The following is a 14,839-nucleotide window of genomic DNA, read 5'->3' as shown; positions in this document are numbered from 1 at the left end:
TTAAAAAAAAAAAAAAAAAAAAAAAAAAAAAAATACCAACAATAAAGATATTGAGTTGCAAGGCCTTTTAGTTGCACTAGGGGTTGATTGGTCTTTCCACACACTCGTCTATAAATGCTTCATGTAGTGGGTGCAAGAACTAGACGGATGATCATCACTAAATGATTGAAGTTTACAAATTTGTAAATACTGATTGGTTCAAAAAACTAAAAAAAAACCAAACTCAAATCAATTGAGTAGCTTAGCCATGCATCTAAAAAATGGTCCGGTTAGCCTTCCAGTTTCTTCATTCAAATTAGAATTCTAATTCAAAACCAACCAAAAAAAGGTTAATTAGAAAAAATATTTAGGCTTTCCATTTTAGATAGAATCCACGCAAGCAAAACAACAAACACATCGAAAAGCATTGAAATCTCAACCACCATCTATCTTCCAAGCCAAACAAGGAGACCAAAACCACCTAAGAAGTTTGTTACCCCCTTCTCTTATAAATAAGCATGTAGAGAGAAGTATGTCATTGCATTGATCTAGCAAAACACTAGGAGAAAAGAAAGAGATAAGAGAGCATCAAGGAGCTTGCAAGTACCTATAACTATGGCCAATTCTAGTGTCCTGAAGGTTGTGTGCGTTTTTCTGAGTTGCATGGTTGTCGCAGCACCAAACGCTGCAGATGCCCTCACTTGTGGTCAAGTGGTCTCTCGGTTGGCTTCTTGCCTCACCTTTCTGCGCAATGGAGGAAAGGTGTCTTGGGCTTGTTGCGATTCCGTGAGAGTACTCAACTCCACTGCAAGAACCACTCCTGACCGTCGGGCAGCTTGTCTCTGTCTCAAGAATGCCTACAGAGCCGCTCCCGGCATCAAGGGAGGCAATGCTTCAGCACTTCCCGGAAAATGTGGTGTCCACCTTCCCTACAAGATCAGCCCTTCCATTGACTGCTCCAAGTATATTTTCATCATCTAGATAACCCAGTGATTTCTGTTCCTACCGTGAATCTCAAACACTTAGAGATGAGAATTTCATAATGGTTAAGTTATTCTTGTATGACTAACATTCTGATTTTGTTACGTTTTCAGGGTGAGGTGAAGTGAAAGTGCTCGGAGGCGAAGAAGATCAATAGACATGTCTAGAACCGGCAATTCCACATTATTCGTAGACAAGTTTGAAAGTCTCTCATTATCAATGTGCTAACATATAATTATAAGGCAGCTGAGCTGCTTGTTTATCTCCTAGTTTGGGTGATTGTACGAAATAAATATTAACAATTTCCCTTATTGCAAACTCATTCTTCCTTCTGCATAAAATTTGCCTTGGTTTATATTAATATAGAGACCAAGACCTAAGTTGTGTTTCCTTGATTCTTAAAGTATGACGATAGATAAAAGAATAGAAAAGCAAATAGTTTCCTACGGATATCGAAGAACAAATCTGTGCCATGTTGCCGTTTTGGCCATTAGAACATTACCATACAATACTAAGTTGCTACCCCTAGTCACACCATGTGATTTAATTTTGAATCTCCCTTCTCCATGGTTTATTTGCAAATCATTAATGTGGTATAATGGGCTATAACGTGCATAAGCAAGCTGAATTGACAGAGTGAAGAAAATAAAAATACAAAATTTCTATCTCTTACCCAATCTTTTGTCAAAAGACCCCGACAATTTGAGGAGGATTCATGATGCAAAATTTGGGCCAAACAAGAAGGTAGATAAGATTACATTGTATTAGCAATTCTCGGTTCAAGGGCTTAACTTGCAGGTTCACTGAGCCCAGCCTGGCGGTGGCCTTGACAATCACTTTTTCAAAGACGCTACTAAATTAGGTTGTTTAAATTAAGGACAGGTCCTTTATTTATTTATTTTTTAAATTTATTTAATTCTTTTTTTTATGGGGTTGGGTGGGGGGAATACTAGCGTGTTTCATGAAAGTTCTACTTTAATATTTCTTTGCGGGAAACCTTTATTAATTTCTTTTTTGTGTGTGTGTGTTTGTATGCTTTAAAAATGTTTTGTAATTATTTTTAGTGTATAATAAACGCATTCCATAAGCATTTCTTGAACATTTATGAAATAAGAATAAGTTTAATAAAATAAGGAAGCATGTTCCAAACAAGTATTAATAATGAACAAAATAAAATTGAAGTGTTATATCATACTCTTTGAAAGGGGCTTTGAATTTTAAGGAAATAAATGAAACTTCATTCTCTAAACATAAGAACATAAAATTAAAAAGGATACATCTGGTTGGGTTCCATTTTGTCATCTGCGAGTATCAATCAACAAACTTGCTAAACAATTAAAGCGATAAAATGTTCCGAACCAGGGTCTTTTTGAAACATTAGCTACCATGTCATTAACAATAGGTAGAAGAAAAGGTTGCAGATAAAAAGACGCTCTATTCTTGGCTACTAATGTGAGATCCCACCTAACCCTAACCTTGTTGTCGTACCAAATGCATACATACCATATGCATTGTTCGATTTACTCTCTGCTGTACGAATTACCTTGTTTCGTTTGTTAGAAGTTTACCCCAAAGTTGATCTATTCTCTCCACGATTTTTTCTTGTGCCTTACATTCCCTTTGATACGAGGATGATCTTAAATCATTCCCATGACTGATCCTTCTATTCCTGCTGTTCTAGAGTGGATCTCCATACACTCTATAACCTTGTGAATTCTCCACATGTTGATTTCGAAGAGAAATCAAGTGTGATCTTCATGATTTGTTATTCCTTCTAATTGTTTCAAGACTTTAAGCTTTACATCTCCTATTCTTCAATCAAAGATTAGTAATCTCTCTTGTGTTGTATTGATCTACTCTTGCTATGATTTATTCTTTGAGATTGAGATTATGAAGAAGATGTTGCATCCTTGCAACATATTGATCCTTGCAACCATCTCTTCTACAATCTCCTTTCATTCTTAATGCTTTATGATCTTCATATTAATCTTCACCATGATCCTTGTGAAATCTTCAAGAAGCCATGATCATACTTTTGATTTGATTTCAAAGCATGTCAGATATATTCCTTGTCTCCTTACATAAGACTTATTGTTATTTGTTTTCTGTGGACTTTGGGAAAAGGAAGCCAAGATAATAGGAAAGTACCCCTACCTTTTTGAAACCAAGCACTCTCCCAATTTATTGGACGAAATTATTTTAAGGGGGGGAGAATGTGAAATCCAACCCAAACTTAGCCAGGACACCCTATCTATTTTGGCTAAAGAAAGGTTAGTTTAAATGTTTGACCTTAAAGTTGGACCTTGATTTCAGTATTATTATCTTTGAAAGCCTTAGGAAGTCATGCCAGACCTTTCCCTTAGGGTAGATCTGTAATGTCCAGCCTTATCCTAACCTTGACCCGGCCCGGAATCTGTTATGTTTGTAAGCCCGAAGACCCGAAGTGGGGGAAAAGAGACTTGTAGACCCTTTTGGTTGATGATTTGGTGTCGGAGCCCAAGCCCATGGACATTGTTGATGATGCCCCTCACTTGAGAGCATTGTCAATGTTAGTTTTGAATCTGCGCACCGAAGAGGGGTGAATTAGTTGAAATACCTAATGAACTTCTATGCTCAATCCTAAGGTATTTCTCAAAACTAGACTTCTTTATTGACTTGTAGAAGAAAACCTCACTCAATTTGACCCTGTATAGCCCTCGGAATCCCTGTTTGAACCTTGCTATTCTGCATGGTAGACTGATTGGTCGACTGGACCACTCTATCAAGCACTCGACTAATGGGTTTAAATCCGAGAAAAACTAATTTTTAGGGTTTTTCACTTATATTTAAAACCCTACTTCGTGTTTCTTAGTTATGGCTGCCTCCTAAACACTTTTTGAACGTGAGAACACCTCTCCGAAACTCTCTCTGGTGACTTTGAAGATTCCTCTGCAAATCTGAAGCTTCTCATCTCTGATATGCCAATTCAAGGTTAGTAATCACTTCAACATTACGAATTTCTTTTCTTCGATCTTGTTCTTGATTGAGATCAGGAAGAAGATGCTGCATTCTTGCAACCATCTATTCCATGATCTCGTTCTAATCCTTGAGATCTATGATCATCGTCATGATCTAAACCCTAACCTGATTAATTTCTTGAAACCCTGACCTTGTATGATCTTTCTGGAAACCTTTGGTAACCTCCCATGTGAGGGAACCTCATGGGTAATATTTATGTTAATATAAATTTGATCTTTCTATGATTTTCTTGTTATAATTGGCCAAGCATTCATTCCCTTTCTTCCTGTGATCATAACCTTTTCATGGGAGCCATAAAGGTTGAAACCCTAATTTCTTGGGTTAAATCTAGAACCCATCTTTTGACCATGACTTGATGATTTTATCTTCCCATAATGTTTCTATTAACCTAAACAAGATTTTCTATGATTTTCTTATTATGTTCTTGATTGCAATCATTCCCTTTCTTCCTGTGATCATAACCTTTTCCTGCAAGCCATAAAGGTTGAAACCCTAGTTTCTTGGGTCAAATCAAGAACCCATATTTTGACCATGACTTGATGATTTTATCTTCCTATATGATTCTAATACATCCTAGGAAGTTCCCCTTCAAATTTCGGATCAATCCGACTTCAAACGAAGAAGTTATGACCAAAACAGTTTTCACTATTCCGTACTGACTCGATTGGTCGACTGCTTGGTCGACTGGGTCGATAGACTAAGGCAATCGACCAATGAAGTCAGTAGCTTCAATTATCGCTCAATTTGATTCGTTTTCTCTCTGGTATTTTAGGCATCTTTCCTAATGTTATATCTATAATTGTTAGGGGTTTATTTGCTATGTTTGGAGCCTCTCTCTTTGATCTTTGGATTATCTTCAGCGATAATCAAGGTAAGGACAGTTGTTTCGTAATAACATAGATCGCATACTCTCTGGTTTCTACTTTTTGAAACTATGAGTTTGCTTACTGTTCTTGTACTTTATACTTCTGATGTACTACTGTAAGTACAGTAGCACTTGTTTATGTATTCTTTTCATTATTCAATTATATGAGATGTTATTACTACTTGATCAGATTATGCTTTTACATTCTCTTTTATATGATGAATTGTTGGTTGTATATGTCATGACTGATTTGAGAATGTGTTTGATTAAGTTTTGTTTGGGATTGGGAAGTGTCCTTTTGAAGCTTCTGTCCTTGGACATTGGAGGGAATAGTATGGGATGTTCTCCGAAGATGCCCATTGACGTTTTCCCGCATCATTTATTGTCATACCTAGGACTGTCTAGCAGTGTTTGGCTAGGATGTCCCCATTATATCAGACCCAATTCGGAAGGGCATTGAGACCGAATGACCTGTGGCAGCAATGGGGATTCACGGGCACTCAAGACCGGTAACCAACCCGTGAGAGGACGGGAATCACATTGTGGGGGCCATTTATTGGAGGGTTGCATATGGCTAGACTTGGGCTCATGGGCGCTCAAGACCGGTGAAATGATCCGTGAGGGGACATAAGAGCTTCCCGTTCACCATATGTGGATAACCAATAGGGTTTATGAGTCCGTAGTCCCGGACTATTAGGACTCTAGTGGAAAGGATACCGGAAAGGATCGCTCGGGGCGAAGAATGGAGGTATCTGGACCTGAGTTGATGTAACTGAGTAGATGACTTGCATTGGGCTAGGCTTTACTCTGACATGCGCCGGTACTTATGCCAAATGGTTGTGATAGAGAGTGTTGACTTAACCCCCTGCCATGGTTTGTCTTGAGGGATGCCGGACCCACTACCAACAGGAGCCGTATGCGTGAGCTACCCAAAGAAGTACGGTGCTATGACTGTTTAGATGCATACATACATTATCTGTTTCATATTGCATTGTATCTTGTTATGTTCTGCCGCATGTTATTTATGTTGTTATGAATTAACTTGCCTTACTTAGTTTCTTTCGAAACTTATTCCTTTTGCACCATATCCTTTGTTAGACTTCTCTACAGGTTTGGAATACTATCACGGTACGTATAAGGAAGCACAAGGTGAAGAAGATGAAGACTGAAGAGCAAGAAGAGCTAACTGAAGATGTGGATTAGATTTCTTTTGTTTCTTCTAGACTTATCTTTTATTTTACTTGTATTAGCTTAGAGCTTTACTTGGATTTCGATCTACCTTCCGCATGTGTTTATAGGGTATATTTCCGCTATACTCTACAGTTGTCTTTTGATTTGGTATCTTGTTATTCCGCACTCTGATATCTATAGTGATCCTTCTGAGATCTTTTGTTGAATTTTATTATTAACTTACTTGAACATTATGATTTGTTCTTGCTTTTGATTATGTTATTGTGATAAATGGATATGATCGTTCCTAAACTTGATCTTTTGGGCTGTGGATCACACTCCCGGGTATGCCAGTTAGCGTACCGGCAGGGGGGATGTGACAACTAATTTTGCAAAATAAACACAATCAGATAGACTATCTAAAATGGTGAGAGATACATTATACTTTCCGTACAGAGTTGGGACTCCAACGTACAAAAGAAGCTCTTGCTATTGAGGGTTTCACTATTGTGGCATGAATGGTTATTGAGCATTGAAATGAACAACTCCAAGGCGTTATATGAAAGATTCCATTTTCCTCCCCCCCCCCCCACCCAATCTAAGATAAGTTTAAACTATAAATGACTAAATATAATTGAAAATAAAAATCTTGAGAGCCCCGATCAATTAATTATAGGATTTTCAATGGCTAACTTGATATGGTTACTCAGAGCACAAGCTGTAAGATTGAGAAAGGGGAAATCAATGATATATTCATTATGATAATTTGATAGAGATCCACAACCTAGATTGTTCACTCTTCAAATCTTACAATCTAGATCAATACAGTAGCTACTCTTGTATTTACACGCATTCCATGTAATGTTCAATGTTGTACACCAATATCCCATACATATTACTCTTTTTTGTCCTTGTTTTACATTCCCATGGAAATATGACTTATAATCAAGATTTGTACAAAAGAAATGATACATATTAAAATAAAAATGAATACCAACCTCCCGCATTTCTCATGCACGAAGACGGAGACGGATGGGAGTGCAATAAAGATATTGAGTTGCAAGGCTTTTTAGCTGCACTAGAGGTTGATTGGCCTTTCCACAAACTCGTCTATAAATGCTTCATAGAGTGGGTGCAAGAACCAGATGGATGATCATCACTAAATGATTGAAGTTTACAAATATGTATATACTGGTTGGTTGAAAAAACTAAAACAAAACCAAACTCAAATCGATTGAATAGGTGAGCCATGCATCTAAAAAATGGTCCTGTTAGCCTTCCAGTTTCTTCATTAAAATTAGAATTCTAATTCAAAACCAACCAAAAAAAGGTTAATTAGAAAAAATATTTAGGCTTTCCATTTTAGAGAGAATCCACGCAAGAAAAACAACAAACACATCGAAAAGCATTGAAATCTCAACCACCATCTATCTTCCAAGCCAAACAAGGAGACCAGAACCACCTAAGAAGTTTGTTACCCCCTTCTCTTATAAATAAGCACGTAGAGAGAAGTATGTCATTGCATTGATCTAGCAAAACACTAGGAGAAAAGAAAGAGATAAGAGAGCATCAAGGAGCTTGCAAGTACCTATAACTATGGCCAATTCTAGTGTCTTGGAGGTTGTGTGCGTTTTTCTGAGCTGCATGGTTGTGGCAGCACCAAACGGTGCAGATGCCCTCACTTGTGGTCAAGTGGTCTCTCGGTTGGCTTCTTGCCTCACCTTTCTGCGCAATGGAGGAAAGGTGTCTTGGGCTTGTTGCGATTCCGTGAGAGCACTCACCTCCGCTGCAAGAACCACTCCTGACCATCGGGCAGCTTGACATTGTCTAAAGAATGCTTACAAAGCCACTCCCGGCATCAAGGGAGGCATTGCATCAACACTTTCTGGATAGTGTTTTGTCCACCTTCCCTACAAAATCAGCCCTTCCATTGACTGCTCCAAGTATATTTTCATCATCTAGATAACCCTGTGAATTTTCAAATCCTTTCTATTCCTACCGTGAATCTCAAACTCTTAGATATGAGAGTTTCATAATGGTTAAGTGATTCTTGTTTGACTAACATTCGGATTTTGTTACGTTTTCAAGGTGAGGTGAAGTGAAAGTGCTCAAAGGTGAAGAAGATCAATAGATATGTCTAGATCCGGAAATTCCACATTAGGGGTGGACAAGTTTGAAAGTCTCTAGTTATCAATGTGCTAACATATAATTGTAAGGCAGTTGAGCTTCTTGTTTATCTCCTAGTTTGGGTGACTGTACGAAATAAATATTAACATTGTCTACCACTAATGTGGAATTTCCGGATCTAGACATTTCTATTGATCTTCTTCGCCTCTGAGAACTTTCACTTCACCTCACCTTGAAAACGTAACAAAATCTGAATCTTAGTCATACAAGAATCAATTAACCATTATCAAATTCTCATATCTAAGTGTTTGAGATTCAGGGTCGGAATAGAAAGGATTTGAAAATTCATTGGGTTATCTAGATGATGAAAATAAACTTGGGGCAGTCATTTAAAGGGCTGATCTTGTAGGGAAGGTGGACACCACATTTTCCGGGAAGTGCTGAAGCAATGCCTCCCTTGATGCCGGGAGTGGCTCTATAGGCATTCTTGAGACAGCGACAAGCTGCCCGACGGTCCGGAGTGGTTCATGCAGTGGAATTGAGTGCCCTCACGGAATTGCAACAAGCCCAAGACACCTTTCCTCCATTGCGCAGAAATTGTGTAGAAAGGTGAGGCAAGATGCCAATCGAGAGACCACATGCCCACAAGTGAGGGCATCTGTAGCATTTGGTGCTGCCACAACCATGCATACCAAAACAAGGCACAACCTTCATGACACTAGAATTGGCCATAGTTACACATACTTGCAAGCTGCTTGATGCTCTCTTGTCTCTTTCATTTATCCTAGTATTTTGCTAGATCAATGCAATGACATACTCCTCTCTACGTGCTTATTTATAAGAGAAGGGCGTAACAAACTTCTTAGGTGGTTCTGGTCTCCTTGTTTGGCTTGGAAGATTGATGGTGGTTGATATTTCAATGCTTTTCGATGTGTTTGTTGTTTTGCTTGCATGGATTTTCTCTAAAATGGAAAGCCTAAATGCTTTTTCTAATTAACCTTTTTTGGTTGGTTTTGAATTAGAATTTGAATTTTAATGAACAAACTAGAAGGATAACGGGACCATTTTTTAGATGCATGGCTCACCTACTCAATCGATTTGAGTTTGGTTTTGTTTTAGTTTTTTGAACCAACCAGTATTTACGTATATGTAAACTTCATTCATTTAGTGATGATCATCCATCTGATTCTTGCACCCCCTACATGAAGCATTTATAAACGAGTGTGTGGAAAGACCAATCAACTCCTAGTGCAACCAAAAAGCCTTGCAACTCAATATCTTTATTGCACTACCATCCATCTCCGTCTTCATGCATGAGCCATGCGGGCAGTTGCTATTCTTTTTATTTTATCATGGATCATTTCTTTTGTACAAATCTTGATTATAAATCATATTTCCTTGGGAATGTAAAAGTAGAACTAAAAAGAGTAATATGTACGAGATATTTTTGTACACCACTGAACATTACAAGGAATGCGTGTAAGTACAAGAGTAGCTATTGTATTGATCTAGATTGTACGATTTGAAGAGTGAACAATCTAGGTCATGTGATCTCTATCAAATTATCATAATTAACATATCATTCATTTCCCCTTTCTCAATCTTACAGCTTGTGGTCTGAGTAACCCAGACCATATCAAGTTAGCTGTTGAAAATCCCATAAGGAATTGATCGGGGCTCTCAAGATTTTTATTTTCAATTATCTTTAGTCATTTATAGTTTTAACTTAGATTGGGGTGGGGGGGAGGAAAATGGAATCTTTCATATAACACCTAGGAGTTTTTCATTTCAATGCTCAGGAACCATTCATGCCACAACAGTGAAACCCTCAATAGCAAGAGCTTCTTTTGTACATTGGAGTCCCAACTCAGTACACTAAGTATAATGCATCTCTCACCAATTTAGACAGTCTGTCTAACTGTGGTTATTTAGCAAAACTAGAAGCTAGGAAGAGCATCTTTTTATCTGCAACATTTTCTTCTACCTATTGTTAATGAGATGGTAGCTAATGCTTCAAAAAGATCCTTGTTCGGAACAGTTTATCGCTTTAATTGTTTAGCAAGTTTGTTGCTTGGTAACTCATTGTCATGGGTTCTAGAGTAAATGATCTATTGTCATTATTAAGCATTGGCTCCATTGATGTTCAATTCGTTGGAATTTGTGGTTCTAGTGGTATCAGGAAGACGACTCTTGCCAAGGCCATCTATAATGCTATCATTTCAACCATTGAGCATTGTTTTCTTTCAGACGTTAGAGAACAAGCAACACAATTTGGGGGTCTAGTGTCATTGCAGAAGCAATTCCTAAAAGATATTTTCAAGGAGGACTTTGACATAAGAGATCTTCATAGAGGAAAAAATATTAATAAAAGAAAGAGTTGGAAGGAAAAAGGTTTTTCTTGTCTTGATGATGTTGACATAAAAGAACAAATAGATGTTTTGGCTGGCAAAGGAAGCAGGGTCATAATTACAACAAGGGACGAAGATGTTTTGAACTTGGCTAAAGTTAATGGAGATAAAATATACAGGCCTCGATTGCTAGATCATGTGCATTCTCTTCAACTATTTAGTTGGCATGCCTTTCAAAATAGCCAACCTCCAAAAGATTTTATGCAACTCTCACATGATGTGGTACACCATTCTGGAGAGTTACCATTAATTCTAAAGGTATTCAGGTCTTATCTGTCAAATATAAGTGACAAAGATGAGTGGGAAGACACATTAAAAGCGTTAAAAGAAATTCCTCCTGAAGAAGTCCAAAGAACGCTAAGGATAAGCTATGACAATTTAGAAAATGATTATCAAAGAGACATATTTCTTGATGCAGCTTGCTTTTTTATTGGATGGAAAAAGAAAACTGTAATTTGCATTTGGGAAGGTTGTGGCTTTTATCCAAAACCAGCAATATCCAGATTAATAAAAAGATTCCTTCTAAAATTTGATGGAAAATACTTGATAATGCATGATCACATCCTAGACATGGGAAGAGAAATCCAAGTAAACGTAGTAGGCTATGGTCTTATAGCGACATTGTGGAAGTATTAAGTAGGCATAAGGTAACCCAAAGCACATCCCCGCTCCCCTGTTTTCTATTTCTTAATATTGTTCTATTTCCAACAATTTCCATTTGATTGAGGTTTTTTTGGGTTCTGTTATAGGAAACTAACACAATAGAAGGAATGAGCCTCCACTGTGCCTCAAAGACACTTTTGATCTAACTAAGGAATCTTTGGAGCTGATGCCCAATTTAAGATTTCTTAGCTTTCTTCTCGAACTGAATGTTTTCCAAAGAGAAGCTTCCAGTTTATATTATAGAAGATTAGTTTATCTCAAGCTATTATACAAAGGTTCTACTCAGTTTTGGAATGACATACCTCCAGATAAACATAAGGTATAGTATTCGACTTTTTCCTTTTTCTCAATAATAATATTAAGTATTATAAATTATAATATATGTATGTTTTCTCTTTGTCTACAGCGGTTTCAAAAGTTGAAAATTCTCGATGATAGTAACTATTATAGCCTATCAAAGTCCCCAAACTTTTCATGGTTTCCTTCCTTGGAGCAATTAGACTTTGAAGGATGTGCGTCATTGGATGAGTTATAGATGAGTCCATTGGGAAGTTGAGTCAATTCAAAAGTCTTAATCTCAAGCGGTGCACATCACTTAAGAAATTGCCTAACTCCATTGGTGAATTGAAAACCCTTGAGAAGCTTGATTGGTCATACACAAGAATAAAAATACTTCCATACAGCATTTCTAAGATGACTTCTCTCAAAGAGCTTATTCTTAAGTCTTGCAAGTTACTCAAAAAGTTGCCTGATGGAGTTGGACTATTAGAAAAGCTTGAGGTATTAGATTTTCGATTTGGCACTGCACTAGTGAAGCTACCAAGATCATTCGGGGGAATGAGATGTTTGGATAGAGTACAACTAGAAGCAATCCATATTGCTGATTTGCTTGATGATTTTTCAATGCCTCCAAATTTAGTGGAGCTGGAAATTATTTTTCTGCCACGGCTTAACTCCCTTCCGGCAAATTTGTCAACCTTGAAAACTTTGAAGCAATTGAAAATTCGTCAATGTGAAAAGTTGGAATGCCTCCAAGTGCTTCCCTCATGTTTGGTTGAACTTTGTGTTGAAAACAGTGATTCATCGGTCGGACTACCTGATCAATCAAAGTTAAAAATGTTGAGAACATTAAAGCTCATGTATTGCAAAAAGTTGGAGGAAATCCCAGGCCTTGAGGAAATTGAATGATTGTACGAATTGGATGCACGAGGATCCTATAAGTTGACACATACTCAAAGAAAGATTATCTAGGTGCAGGTCATCCCCTCTATCATCTTTTTCGTAGAAACTATATATGTACCAATAAATTTATTATTTTGATTATTGATGGTTCTTTTGTTATGGTTATTTGCAGGGAACACTTGAACCATACAACAGGTCACTGGCCACTAGTTACAGTTATTCGTCGACAGAAAGGATTTATAAAAGTGGTTTTCTTCGTTGCCTTGTTCTGGATATCTCAAACCCCAGGTCCTATAAAGTGAGTTTCAGCATAGATGTTTTTGCTTCAATCCACCGAAAGGATAAGAAAGAATTATTTGTTTCCATTCGCTAATGATGGAGCACCTTGACCGTCGTATTGATGGAGATCTAATCTACATTGGTCATTTCAAAGGCTTTCATTGGTTTGGAGTTCCAATGCACCAAAATGATGGAATTGAGGTTTTAAATGTTGATGCCAATTACTGCACAGTAAAATTCTGCGAGGTGTTTTTCAAGAAGGGGGAACTTGGTACGTTGCAAAAGCCTTGTCCAAATTTAAATACCTCAAATTGGTCATACGTGGATGACGATGGTGGGGTACTTACATTAGATTATTTGCCCATCAAGGATGATGATGAGGAGGGAGAAATGTTAAGCCTCATTAAGGATGATGATGATGATGAGGCACCAGGTCTGATCCTTAATTCACTCCGGACAAAGCTCCTAGTGTATGCCTGTCCAATCTGTAGACAGCTCTCGGCGAGTGAACATTGGGATCGTCTTAAAGATACCTTGGCGAGTAATCTCAGAATAGACAAATTTCTTTAGGGCCTGTTTGTTTATATGAATCTAGAGATGTCACATCCACCCAGTCGGTACCCTACCTGGCATACCCGAGTGTGTGATCCACAGCCCCGAAGACCAAGTATCGAGTAATCAACCTCCCACATAGACAATAACATAATCATGAACAATAATAATCAATGTGCAAAAGATAAACCAAAGATCCAAATAAGGAAAGAATACACCATGTATATACTCAGAGTACGAAAGATAATCAGAGTGTTTAAATCAATAAGTAAAGTGAGGCGGAATCCCACTCTACAACCAACGGAATAGTAGTTTGTAAATCAAAAGAAAGATTGCAACTTTATCTAAAATAGGAAAGAAAACTGAAACATACTAAACTAAAGTCTATTCTACTTTATAGAGAACATCTTCATAAACGTAGACTTCATCAACTATGCTCAGATGTTCCCATTCCACGTCAGGGCTAATCCTGGTAACAAGCAAAACCACTTGAGGAATCCTCAACGTAATCTTCATGGTTGCCAGCACCTTGCGTGTAGTACGCCTCTTCAGTTTGCACTTCCTCGAATTGACTTTCATAGTCATCAGTACCTGTAGAGTAGTCTAACAAAACATTGTACAAAAAGAATGAGTTTCAACGAAACTCAGTAAGGTAGTTAATCCATAACAACATAAATGGCAGAATTTCAAAGCAAAGTAAAATGCTATATGACATGAAACACATGATGCAATATGATTCTAACTCTATGTATTCTGGTCTCTATAGGCAGACATGCTTTAAGTCATAGCACCGTACTTCTTTAGGAAGGTCTCATCACACAACGAATTTTGGTAGTGGGTCCGGCATCCCTCGGGACATTCCATGGCAGGGGGTATAGGTCACCACTCTCTCACATCACCATTGGTCTAAGTACCGGCACATGTCAGGGTCAAAGCCTAGCCAAATGCAAGTTTCCTACTCAGTTACATCAAGTCAGATCCAGATACGTCCATTTCTCGCCCCTGGCGATCCTTTCCGGTATCCTTCACACTAGAGTCCTCATAGTCCCTGACTACGGACTCATCAACCCTATAGGTCATCCACATATGGTAAACGGGAAGCTCTCACGTCCTCTCACGGGTTGGTCACCGGTTTTGAGCGCCCGTGAGCCCAAGTCTAACCATATGCAACCCTATCGATAAATGGTCCCCACAATGTGATTCCTGTCCACTCACGGATTGGTTACCGGTCTTGAGCGCCCATGAATCCCCATTGCTACCACTGGTCGTTCGTTCTCAATACCCCCCCCGATTAGGGTCTGACATAATGGGACATCCTAGCCAAACACTACTAGATAGTCCTAAATATGTCATCCAACAGTTTAGGAAGGTGTCCAAAGGGCATCTCCAGAAACATCCCATAATATTCCCGTAGTAATCCAAGGACAGAAGTGTCAAAAGGACACCTCTCCTTTCCAAACCATAACTTAAGCATACACAAGAATCAATCCATAACATCACATATATGGTAACTTCATATATGGAAAGAAATCAATAATAACATTCAACTTATATAGAACTGGTAAGTAAATCATACATGAGTCAATTTAATATAAACAAGTAATGCTACTGATAT

The 14,839-nt window shown here is 38.0% G+C and overlaps 1 pseudogene; it reads left to right on the top strand.

The window, feature by feature from the left end:
- Window positions 1–594: 594 nt before the first annotated feature.
- LOC148998784 (non-specific lipid-transfer protein pseudogene) lies at window positions 595–1,078 on the top strand (annotated as a pseudogene).
- Window positions 1,079–14,839: the final 13,761 nt, after the last annotated feature.

The sequence above is a fragment of the Hakea prostrata genome, unplaced genomic scaffold (assembly GCF_041222555.1).
Source record: "Hakea prostrata isolate BN-2017 unplaced genomic scaffold, UWA_Hpros_2 contig_139, whole genome shotgun sequence".
Classification (NCBI taxonomy): domain Eukaryota; kingdom Viridiplantae; phylum Streptophyta; class Magnoliopsida; order Proteales; family Proteaceae; genus Hakea; species Hakea prostrata.
Note: the sequence above shows the minus strand (reverse complement) of the source record. Positions and strands in the feature narration are given on the sequence as shown.